A 13,057-nucleotide genomic window follows, 5' to 3' on the forward strand; every position below is an offset into this window, starting at 1 on the left:
CTTTGTACCATTGATTCTTCTAGGTTAGCATTCTCAGAGTGTTTTTTGAGAGCAGTAGTGTAGTGTGAGAAGTTAAAAGGCATAAATTCGGGAAAAGGAAATTCTATAGACAAGTGAATTTGAGAAATGCAGAGTCAAACAAAGTAGCATGGCTTTCTTTTAAGTAAGACATCTCAGAGTTGTTAATATATTAAATTTGCTTTATGAATTTCTAAAATGGGTTTTTAGCCATGAATCCAAAGTTTTTTGATAATGGAACTCCCCTTTCTTTTTTCCTGGAAAACCGTGACCTAGGACTAGTGATCATAAATATTATACCTTGCAACATTTTGGCAATGTGCTTTCTTATGAGCTCATTGATAAGCAGGGGATGTGAGGTTGAGCTCTGATAGCCAGACAGACACCAGAGGCTTTACTTTAAACACAAATTTAATTTATCTTAATATTTAGAAAAAGTAAGTCATGTGCTGAATGTTCCATTACAGAGAAAAAACTAATAGTTAAAACTTTGATATGACATAAGAAAAGAGCACAGGCTATTCTGAGTATTATATTAGATCAGAAACATATAATATGCATGATATTAGTATCTTAGCCATATTTATACCCTGGTTGGGGGGGAAACAGTTGTCTTCCATGTATGTATGGGGTTATGCTATGATTGAGTCTAAAATCCAACCAGATGTAGAGGGAAAAAGTTGTTTGAAAACTTCACTTCTAAGGACTGCTGGATGACAAATTACTGGTTTGACTTTGCAGTCAGGGATTTTTTTTTCTTGTTGTTGGATTGGTTTTTGTTTTTTCAAGACAGGGTCTTGCTCTGTTGTCCAGGCTGCAGTGCAGTGGCATGATCTCGGCTTACTGTAGCTTCAACCTCCCAGGCTCAAATGATCCTTTCACCTCAACCTCTGGAGTAGCTGGGGTTACATCCGCACACCACTATGCCTAGCTTTTTTTTTTTTTTTTTTTTTTAATGTTTTGTAGAGACAAGGTCTCTCTATGTTGCCCAGGCTGGTCTCAAACTCCTGGCTTCAAGCAATCCTCCTGCCTCAGCCTCCCAAGGTTGTAGGATTATGGGCATGAGCCACTATGCCTAGCCTGTTTTTTTTTGTTGTTGTTGTTGTTTTATTGTTGTTGTTGTTTGAGAGCAGTTTTACATTTACAGCAAAATTGAGAAGATAAAGATGTATCCACATGCCCTCTACCCCCACACATGCATAGCCTGTATCATTATCAACATTCCCCAATTAAGTGTTACCTTTTTTTTTTTTGAGACAGAGCCTTGCTCTGTCTCCCTGGCTGAAGTATAGTGGTACAGTCTTGGCTCACTGCAACCTCTGCTGGGTGAGTTTAAGCCATTCTCCTGCCTCAGCCTCCTGAGTAGCTGGGATTACAGGCATGTGCCACCACACCCAGGTAGCTTTTGTATTTTTAGTAGAAACAGGGTTTCAGCATCTTCGCCAGGCTGGTCTTGAATTCCTGACCTCATGATCCCCCCATCTTGTCCTCCCAAAGTGCCAGGATTACAGGCGTGAGCTCTGGCCAAGTGTTAACATTTTTTATGATTAATGAAATGACACTGACACATCACCCAAAGTCCATAGTTTATATTAGAGTTCACTATTGCTATTGTACATTCTATGGGTTTGGACAAATTTATAATGACATGTATCCACCACTGTAACATCATACAGAATAGTTTCACTGCCCTTAAAAGCCTTTCTGCCCTGCCTATCCATCCATCCATTCCCCAAGTCATGGCAACCAGTTACCTTTTTACTGTCTTCATAATGTCATCTTTTCCAAATCATACAGTATGTAACCTTTTCAGATTGGCTTCTTTCAGTTCATAATCTGCATTTAAGTTTCCTCCATGTTTTCTCATGGCTTGATAGCTAATTTCTTTTTAGTTCCAAATAATATTCCATTGTCTGGATGTACCACCATTTGTTTATTCATTCACCTACTGAAAGTCATGTTGGTTGCTTCCAAGTTTTAGCAATTATGAATAAAACTGCTCTAAACAACTATGTGTATGTTTTGTGTGAACGTAAGTTTTCAACTTATTTGTGTAAATACCAAGTACTGTAATTGCTGATTCATATGGTAAGAATATGTTTCACTTTTAAGAAATTGCCAAACTATTTTCCAAAGTGGTTGTACCATTTTATATTCCCACCAGCAATGAATGAGAATTCCTGTTGCTCTACATCCTCATCAGCATTCAGTTTTGTGTTTTGGATTTTGTGCATTCTATTAGATTTGTATTAGGTATCTCATTGTTATTTATTTTTTTAATATTGTATCTCATGGCTTATTAGCTCCTCCACAGTGGTTAGTAGAAGATTTCTGCTTAAATGTGTTTTGTATGTATCCTTTAGTCAGGAAAATATTTGCTAAGACATTCACCTAGGGCTGGACTTGGTGGCTCACGCCTATAATCCCAGCACTTTGGGAGGCCAAGGCGGGTGGATCATGAGGTCAAGAGATCGAGATCATCCTGGTCAACAAGGTGAAACCCTGTCTCTACTAAAAAAATACAAAAATTAGCTGGGCATGGTGGTGCACGCCTGTAGTCCCAGCTACTCGGGAGGCTGAGGCAGGAGAATTGCTTGAACCCAGAAGGCAGAGGTTGCAGTGAGCCGAGACCATGCCATTGCACTCCAGTCTGGGTAACAACAGCGAAACTCTGTCTCAGAAAAAAAAAAAAAAGACATTCACCTAGAGTAATATGGAAATGTAAGGTGGCTTGGAGAAAGCAAAGTATATATATAGATTACATATTTAGAAAATACAAAGTAGGCCAGGTGCGGTGCCTCACACCTATAATCCAGGCACTTTGGGAGGCCGAGGCGAGTGGATCACGAGGTTAAGAGTTCGAGACCATCCTGGTCAACATGGTGAAACCCCGTCTCTACTAAAAATACAAAAAAAATTAGCTGGGCATAGTGGCACATACCTGTAGTCCCGGCTACTCTGGAGGCCGAGGCAGGAGAATTGCTTGAACCCAGGAGACAGAGGTTGCAGTGAGCTGAGATCATGCTATTGCACTCCAGCCTGGGTAACAAGAGCAAAACGCCGTCTCAAAAAAAAAAAAAAAAGAATTTTTAAAATGTTCATACCCACAAAATGTTAATCACCCTGTTGTTTGTGAATTATCTTCCAGTCTTCATTTGTATAGATTTTTTTTTTTTCAGACAGCGTCTCACTCTGTCACCCACTTTGCAGTTAGAGACATAGTCACAGCTCACTGAAGCCTCACCCTCCTGGGCTCAAGCAGTCCTCCCAGCCCGAGTAGTTGGAACCACATGTGTGCACCACCATGCCTGGCTAATTTTTTATTTTTTGTAGAGATGAGGTCTCTGTGTTGCCCGGGCTGGTTTTGAATACCTGAGCTCAAGCAATCCTCCCACCCTAGCCTCCCAAAGTGCTGGGATTACAGGCGTGAGCCACCATACCTGGTTTTTTGATAGATTTTTAAACATAGTTTGTAAATATTGTTTTTAAGTAAACTTTTTCTTTTTGAATAATTTTATATTTATAGAAATGTTACCAAAATAATACATAGGGTTATTTTATACCTTTTGCTAAGTTTTCACTCTTGTTAATATATTAGCATTGTAAGGGTGTCAAAATTAAGAAATTAACATTTCTACAACACTGTTTTTGTTTTGTTTTGAGATGCAGTCTTGCTCTGTCACCAGGGTGGAGTACAGTGGTGCTGTCTAGGCTCACTGCAACCTGCACCTCCTGGGTTCAAACAATTCACCTGCTTCAGCCTCTGGAGTAGCTGGGATTCAGTCATGCACCTCCACGCCCAGCTGATTTTTGCATTTTTAGTAGAGATGGGGTTTCACCATATTGGTCAGGCTGGTTTTGAACTCCTGACCTCATGATCCACCCACCTTGGACTCCCAAAGTGTTGAGCCGCCACACCTGGCCAACACTGTTACCTAAACTACTGAGTGCATTTGTATTCCACCAACTTTCCCATTAATGTCCTCCTTCTTTTACAGGATTCTATCTAGGATACCACATTATTTTTAGTTGTCATGTCCTCCCTGGTCTTTTTGGTTTATGGCAGTTTCTAAGTCTTCCTTTGTTTTTCATGACCGTGGCAGTCTATTTTTTTGAGACAGCCTGTCATCTGTCATCCAGGCTGGAGGGCAGTGGCGAGGTCTCAGCTCAGTGCAACTTCTGCCTCCAGGGTTCAACTGATTCTCCTGATCTTGGCAGTCTTGAGGAGTTCTGGCCAGATACACTGTAGAATGTCCCCTAATCTGAGTTGGTCTGATGTTTTCCTCATGATTATACTGATGATAAGAGATTTTAGAAAGAATACCCTAAAAGTGAAATCATATTAGCTATATGATATCAACATGACACCATGAGTAATGTTAACTTCCATCACGGTTTTGGTGATGTCTGTTAGGTTTCTCCACTATAAAGTTACGATTTTTCTCTTTCCCTCCTTATTCTTTGGAAACAGTCACTAAGTCTAGCCCACTCCCAGGGGGTCAGGGGCACCCAAGAATGAAGCTTTATCTCCTAGAGAGGGGAGTATCTCTCTATATATATAATTTGGAATTCTTCTGCAAAAAAGATTTGTTTCTTCTCCCTTATTTACAAATACTATTTTTCATGACTGCATCACTGGCTATACTATGGTTTAGCTAAATAGTCTTCAAATGTTACACGTTTAGATGGTATATTATTTTTTACTTAGAGAGTTTTGTATTAATAATTTATAATCATATGATGGGTTTTTAAAATTTGCATTTTTATCTGTAGTGTTTTAAAGACATTCCTTGCTCCAAGGAACATATATTTATAATTTTGAAAAATCAGTACCTCTTGAGCATAGGCCTGCATATTTTATTTCGCTAAGAACTCTTTTATCTCCAAGATTTGAAACTTGGAGCTTTCTGCTGTGATGGTAATCCAGGCAACTCTCCAGCACTGTTCTATCCATTGAACCTCTTTTTCTCAGTCAACTTGACTTGAGTCATTTTTGCATCCCACTTCACCCAGCTCGTCAGTCCCTTTCCAACCTCACATGATGCCTGTGACAACAGTCTTCACATTTTTTGCTGCTATAATTCCCCCTGCCAAACATTTTAAGCTGAAATATAACATTTTTTCAACATTTTAATCATTCCAAAAGATGCAGTTTCTAGCATATTATAGATATTTTAAAATAAAAATGTTACATGAACTGTAGTATAAATATTCATAGCAATTTCATAGCCACTATTATTCATTTTCAGAAAAACATGAATAAATACATTTTTATTTTAAGGAATAAAGAATTGTTGTTCTTGACTGGGCGCCGTGTCTCACACCTATAATCCCAGCACTTTGGGAGGCCAAGGCGGGTGGATCACAAGGTCAAGAGATCGAGACCATCCTGGTCAACAAGGTGAAACCCCGTCTCTACTAAAAATACAAAAATTAGCTGGGCATGGTGGTGCGCACCTGCAGTCCCAGCTACTCGGGAGGCTGAGGCAGGAGAATTGCTTGAACCCAGAAGGCGGAGGTTGCAGTGAGCCGAGATTGTACCATTGCACTCCAGTCTGGGTAACAACAGCGAAACTCCGTCTCAAAAAAAAAAAAAAGAATTATTGTTCTTATTAGCATTTAAATTTTTCTGTATTTGCTTATTCTCCTTGAACTCCAATTTCCATTCTTCTTGTCCTGTAGTATTTTGTTTTAATCCAGTACACTATAGATTTGAAAGTACTTTAGGGCCAACCACAGTGGCTCATGCCCATAATCGCAGCACTTTGGGAGGCTGAGGTGGGCAGATTGCCTGACGTTGGGAGTTTGAGACCAGCCTGACCAACATGGAGAAACCCTATTTCTACTAAAAATACAAAATTAACCCAGTATGATGGCACATGCCTGTAATCCCAGCTACTCGGGAGGCTGAAGTAGGAGAATCACTTGAACCTGGGAGGCAGAGGTTGCAGTGAGCCAAGATCACACCATTGCACTACAGCCTGGGCAACAAGAGCAAAACTCTATCTCAAAAAAAGAAAAATTATACAGTGTACATTTTTTTCTTGTGATTATAGGACATAGATTTTTTTCTCAGATTGTTTTTTTATTAAAAATTAGTCATATGTAATTAAAATCAACATATATTACACATTTTAATACATTATTCATTATGAAAATTATATTGGAAATGCTTCTCTTAAGCAAATGAGCCATGATCACATTTTTTTCTAAGTATAATATTTAATGAAAGCCATAGATGGTAAATACTACTCAGTCTGGCAGTTAATATATGTTTTAAATTTTTCTTACTAGAAGGTAAAAAAATTTTTTATTTTATTTTATTTTTTTGAGATGGAGTCTCGCTCTGTTGCCCAGGCTGGAGTGCAGTGGCATGATCTTGGCTCACTGCAACCTCTGCCTCCCGGGTTCAAGTGATTCTCCTACCTCAGCCTCGCGGGTAGCTGGGACCACAGGCACATGCCACCACTCCTGGCTAATTTTCTTTTTTTTATTTTTAGTAGAAATGTTAGCCATGTTAGCCAGGATGGTCTCCATCTCCTAACCTCATGATCTGCCCACCTCAGCCTCCCAAAGTGCTGGGATTTTTTTATTTTTAGTAGAAATGTTTTAGCCATGTTAGCCAGAATGGTCTCCATCTCCTGACCTCATGATCTGCCCACCTCAGCCTCCCAAAGTGCTGGGATTTTTTTATTTTTAGTAGAAATGTTTTAGCCATGTTAGCCAGGATGGTCTCCATCTCCTGACCTCATGATCTGCCCACCGTGGCCTCCCAAAGTGCTGGGATTACAGGTGTGAGCCACCAGGCCTGGCCAGAAGGTAAAAATTTTGAACATTTTTTTTGTTTGTTTTAGAGATGAGATCTTGCTATGTTTCCCAGACTGGATTCGAACTCCTGGGCTCAAATGATCCTGTTGCATCAGCCAGGATTACAGGCGCATGCACCACTGCCTAGCTTAAACATTTTATAAGATAAAGATAAACTAGAAAAAAAATTATCTGATTATAGGTTCTTGAAATACAGTTGGCTCTCTATCAGCAGGTTCCGCATTTGTGGATTAGACCAAGCCCAGTTCTGATGGAAAAGACTACCTGCATTCCGAATTGGTAGAATCCGAAGATGCAGAATCTGCCACCCCTTCCATCCCACCTCCCCCTGTGAGTGCTAACTAAGGGACGTGAGTATCCAAGGATTATGGTATCCACGGGGGTTCTGGAATAATCCCACACAGATAAGGAGGGCTAACTGTATATTATTGAATAACACACCCAATTTAAGGGAATCACTTAAATTTTTACCCTGGATTTTAATCAGTATATCTGGAAATACTTAGTAGTCATGGGAAACTTTCCCGTTACATTTTAAGAATCAAGTTTCACCAGTTTATACCACTTCATCTGTGCAGAGATGATTTATTTACCAGCTCTAATGACAAATCTTAAAGATGAGTAGTGAGAGCATCTAAAAAAAATTGGCATGGCATGGTGGCACATGTGGCAGCCCCAGCTACTCAGGAGCCTGAAGGGGACAATCACTTAAGCCCACCATCGCTTGAGTTTGAGGTTACAGTGAGCTATGATCGCCAGTCTGGAAGCTATGTACCCCAGTCTGGAAGAAGGAGCAAGATCCTGTCTCAAAACAAACAGAAACATTTTGTTTATTTGAAGGGAGAGTGGGAAACACTTTAATGTTCTATATTTCTTATCAGTGCTATGTTTGTTTTGCTCATGTGGGAGTCTCTCTTTTTATACAATTCAAAAGATAAAACAGGCAGAACTGGGCCATTTCTGCTTTCTCTCTCCTAGACCACAAGTGTTGCTAAAGAATGCAGCAAAATCATGTAGGTCCTGTAAAATTCATATTAATGTGGCAAGTTTGAATCATATTTCACAAAAGCAGCTATGTAAGAAACATTTTTTTTTTTTTTGAGATGGAGTTTGGCTCTTGTTACCCAGGCTGGAGTGCAATGGCGCGATCTCGGCTCACCGCAACCTCCGCTTCCTGGGTTCAGGCAATTTTCCTGCCTCAGCCTCTTGAGTAGCTGGGATTACAGGCACGCACCACCATGCCCAGCTAATTTTTGTATTTTTAGTAGAGACGGGGTCGATCTCTTGACCTCGTGATCCACCCGCCTCGGCCTCCCAAAGTGCTGGGATTACAGGCGTGAGCCACCGCGCCGGGCCTATAAGAAACATTTTATCTATTTTCTTATGTCAGATAACTCTGACTTTTTTTTTTTTTTGAGACGGAGTTTTGCTCTTGTTACCCAGGCTGGAGTGCAATGGCGCAATCTCGGCTCACCGCAACCTCCGCCTCCTGAGTTCAGGCAATTCTCCTGCCTCAGCCTACTGAGTAGCTGGGATTACAGGCATGCGCCACCATGCCCAGCTAATTTTTTGTATTTTTAGTAGAGATGGGGTTTCACCATGTTGACCAAGATGGTCTTGATCTCTTGACCTCGTGATCCACCCGCCTCAGCCTCCCAAAGTGCTGGGATTACAGGCTTGAGCCAACGCGCCCGGCCTAACTCTGACTTTAATACTATTGACTAGCACGAAATCCATTCTCACTGTTAGGGTTTCCTTTCTCCTAGAATTTCACAAGAAGTAGGCTGATGTGCTGTACCAAGTACACAGGAAAGCCTTCTCATCCTCAGACCATCCCGATTGGATGATCCCCTTAATGTCTTGGTAGCCCTAGAGATAGCAAAAAAAAGAAAGTAGAGAATCAGAGAAAGATTAGCATAGCTCAGGCTGGGCACGGTGGCTCATGCCTATAATCCCTGCACTTTGGGAGGCCAAGGTGGGGGAATCACTTGAGGTCAGGAGTTCAAGACCAGCCTGGCCAACATGGTGAAACCCCATCTCTACTAAAAATACAAAAAACGAGCCGGGTATGGTGGTGGGCACCTGTAGTCACCAATGGATTATACAATGGAGAGGAAACAAAATTAATGAATACCAGTTGAGTGATCCTAAGAGTTCAGTGGAAGAGTGGTAAAATACTTTTTGAGCTATATTAATCTTTTCTTTTTAAGACAAAAAAAAAAAAAAAAAATGTTAATGCCTGTAATCCTGGCTGACCCGAGAGGATCATTTGAGCCCAGGAGTTTGAATCCAGCCTGGGAAACGTAGCAAGACCTCATTTCTAAAACAAACAAACAAACAAACAAAGTTTAAAAATTTTACTTTCTAGTAAGAAAAATTTCAAGCCATGTCAATACTTCTCAAGTTTATACCTAACCTCATAGCAGATAACCTTTTCCCCACAGAGAAGATCCGCCATCAGGCTCTTCTCAAAGTAGTACCTGTCTTTCTTTGTCCCTGCTGCCTTGATGGAAAAGTAAAGAATTTCCCTCATACTGTCACCATCCAAGGTTAACTCCTTCTATTTGGGGGATGGGGGAAAGGCGATGCCCTGAACTGCAGAGGATCGTGTATTTATTAAATCTTTGTTTTCACAATATAAACTCAATAAAATCAAATTCTGAAGAAAAGCTTCACTATGGGTGTATGAAGAGAAGAAAATGAAGCTTTGTAGGGGCCATGTGTTAGAAAAAAGGTGGAGTAAATACTGCAAATATTGTATTTCTCTCACTTCTGGTCCTTTTCTCCATACTTTCATAATATCTATAAACAAAGCAGATTTTCCTTGCCTTAAACAAAGACTTTCTCTTGATCCTACAGTGTATATATTTCACTTTTTATTTTGAAATAATTATAGATTCACAGAAACTTGCAAAAATAATACAGAAACGTCCTTTAAACCCTTTTCTCATATCTTCCAATGGTTATGTCTTAATTATAGTATAATGACAAAATCAGAAAATTGATTTTGGAACAATGTGTATGCATAATTATCTGTCACTTATCACATGGTATAGATTCCTGCCACCACAATCAAGATACAGAACTATTATACCACCATGAAGACCCCTAGTGGTACCCCTTTAGAGTCATCTTCTCCTCCCAATTCCTAACCCTTGGCAATCACTGATCATTTCTCCATCCCTATACTTTCATCATTTTGAGAATGATTTTTTATTTTTTTGAGACGAAGTTTTCCTCTTGTTGCTCAGGCTAGAGTGCAATGGCACGATCTTAGCTTATCTTAATGCTCTTGAAACCCATCAAAGTTGGCTGGGCGCGGTGGCTGATGCCTATAATCCCAGCACTTTGGGAGGCCGAGGCGGGTGGATCACTAGGTCAAGAGATCAAGACCATCCTGGTCAACATGGTGAAACCCCGTCTACTAAAAATACAAAATTTAGCTGGGCATGGTGGCACAGCCTGTAGTCCCAGCTACTCGGGGGGCTGAGGCAGGAGAATTACTTGAACCCAGGAGGTGGAGGTTGCGGTGAGCCGAGATCACACCATTGCACTCCAGCCTGGGTAATAAGAGCAAAACTCCATCTCAAAAAAAAAAAAAAAAAAAGAAACCCATCAAAGTTTTCCTATGTATCAATAGTCCACTGCTTTTTATTTCTGAGTAGGATTCCATGGGATGAATATATACAATTTATGGACTCATCCACCTATTGAAGGACGTCATAGTTGTTTCTAGATTTCCCCTATTACAAATAAAGCTTTGATGAATATTTGTGTATAGTTTTTGTATAGATACAAGTTTTTATATCTCTGGGATAAATGCCCAGAAGTATTATTACTGGGTTGTATGGTAGTTGCACACTTAGTTTTCTTAAATAAACTGCCAAACTATTTTCTAGAGTTGCTGAACCATTATACATTCTCACCAACAACATATGAGAAATGTAGTTTTTCCACATCTTTACCAGAATTTGGTATCATCACTATTTTTTCTTTACACTGTTCTAACAGGGTGGTTTTAATTTGCATTTCCCAAATGGGTAATGATATTAAACATTCTTTCATGTGCTTATTTGCTATCTGTACATCCTCTGATGAAATAAATAAATGTCTCCTTGTGTTCTTTGCTCATTTCCTAATTGGAGTGGTGTTTTTACTGTTGGGTTTCAAGAATTCTTTTTTATTTTTGCCACAAGTTGTGGGTTTTTTTCATTATTCATACAAATAATTTTCATACATACATACATATATATACTTTTTTTTTTTGAGACAGAGTCTCCCTCTGTCACCCAGGCTGGAGCACAGTGGCCGACCTTGGCTCACTGCAACCTCCACCTCTCGAGTTCAAGCGATTCTCCTGCCTCAGCCTCTCAAGTAGTTAGGATTACAGCTGGCTAATTTTGGTATTTTCAGTAGAGGTGGGGTTTCACCATGTTAGTCAGGCTGGTCTCAAACTCCTGACCTCAGGTGATCTGCCTGCCTCGGCCTCCCAAAGTGTTGGGATTACAGGCATGAGCCATGCCGAGCCGCAGATAATTTTCTATAATATCCCTGGGCAAGCCAAAGAATTTGGCAGTCCCACTGAGACGTCCCCTCAGAGACCCACAAGTCGGTGGCATGGTGCAGAGAGCCCAGGTTCACAGCACAGCTTGTGAGGCATGTCCATCTTGCAGGTGGCTCTTTCTCCATATCTCAAGTGGGGGCTCGAAGATGACAGGGGTAGAGAATCCTTCAGGCTCTCAGGAAATTTCACATCACTTCTCCTGCTCGGTGGTCACTTTGGTAGGCAGGGTGTTCTGCATCTCTATGGCCTTCAGCTTGGCCTTTTCCAAGCTGGCAATTCCCCCAGGTACAGTTTTGTGTGACATTTTCTTAACCCCCTTCCCTTTTGCCCTGAGAATACTCTCCAGCGGCACTTGTGGCTTCAGCGTTTACACGGAGATAACTTTGCCACAAAATATCTCACTTTCATCACTCTTTCCACATGGCTCTAGAATATCGACTTTGGAAACAAAAGACATCACTCTGTTTATAGTATTCTGTTTTTAGTAGTGGTATTTCCATTTACAAAATATAGTAATTCTCAATCACTGAAAATGCCAGATCCTTGAAAACATAGCATTCCTAACGTGGTGTTAACATCGTTCTCAAACAGTTGTTGCCTGAAGATTGATTTGATGAATCCGATTTTTCCGAAGTAGACGATTCTTACGATTCAGACTATTCCCATGTTAGTTCTGTTTGGAACTCCAGGAACAGTTTTTATATTTTACTTTCACATCAAAAATCAGTCAGATTTGCTTCAGCCTCAAAGAGCCTGTTTGTGTAAAATTAAATGAGTGCTCCGGGCACGGTGGCTCACGCCTGTAATCCCAGCACTTTGGGAGGCCGAGGTGATGGATCACGAGGTCAAGAAGAGATCGAGACCATCCTGGCCAACATGGTGAAACCCTGTCTCTACTAAAGATACAAAAATTAGCAGGGCATTTGAAACGCGTCTGTAGTCCCAGCTACTCCGGAGGTTGAGGCGCAAGAATCTCTTGAACCCGGAAGGCGGAGGTTGCAGTGAGCCGAGACTGCGCCACTGTGCTGCAGTCTGGAGACAGAGCAAGACTCCGTCTCAAAAAAAAAAAAAAAAAAAAAAATTAAATTGTGGTGGCAGCAAGCTGCCTCTTTTTTTTATAAACGGGAAAAAGGTTAAGGCAATGCTTCCACTCATGTTGCTGTGCGGCAAGAGAACCAGTTTCAGGCATTCCTTATATATTCTAGATAAGAGTCCTTTGCCAGACACATGATTTGCAAATATTTTCTCCAAATGTGTAGCATGTCTTTTCATCGTCCCTATAGGTCTTTCACAGACTGAAAGTTTTTTTTTGTTTGTTTGTTTGTTTGTTTTGAGACGGAGTTTCGCTTTTGTTACCCAGGCTGGAGTGCAATGGCGTAATCTCGGCTCACCGCAACCTCCGCCTCCTGGGTTCAGCCAATTCTCCTGCCTCAGCCTCCTGAGTAGCTGGGATTACAGGCACACTCCACCATGCCCAACTAATTTTTTTGTATTTTTAGTAAAGACGGGGTTTCACTATGTTGACCAGGATGGCCTCGATCTCTTGACCTCGTGATCCACCCGCCTCAGCCTCCCAAAGTGCTGGGATTACAGGCTTGAGCCACCGCGCCCGGCCACAGACTGAAAGTTTTAGGTTTCAATGAAGTC

The 13,057-nt window shown here is 40.9% G+C and overlaps 1 protein-coding gene across 1 annotated transcript in view; it reads left to right on the plus strand.

Annotated features, from left to right (window-relative positions):
- The window catches only part of CCDC171 (coiled-coil domain containing 171), a 499,054-nt gene that overhangs the window by 5,084 nt on the left and 480,913 nt on the right, over window positions 1-13,057 (plus strand). Inside the window, exon 2 of the mRNA XM_035306113.3 lies at window positions 7,061-7,176. The gene's annotated coding sequence lies outside the window, so the exon portion shown is untranslated. The remainder of the gene's footprint in view (window positions 1-7,060; window positions 7,177-13,057) is intronic.

Source organism: Callithrix jacchus, chromosome 1 (assembly GCF_049354715.1).
Source record: "Callithrix jacchus isolate 240 chromosome 1, calJac240_pri, whole genome shotgun sequence".
Lineage (NCBI taxonomy): Eukaryota > Metazoa > Chordata > Mammalia > Primates > Cebidae > Callithrix > Callithrix jacchus.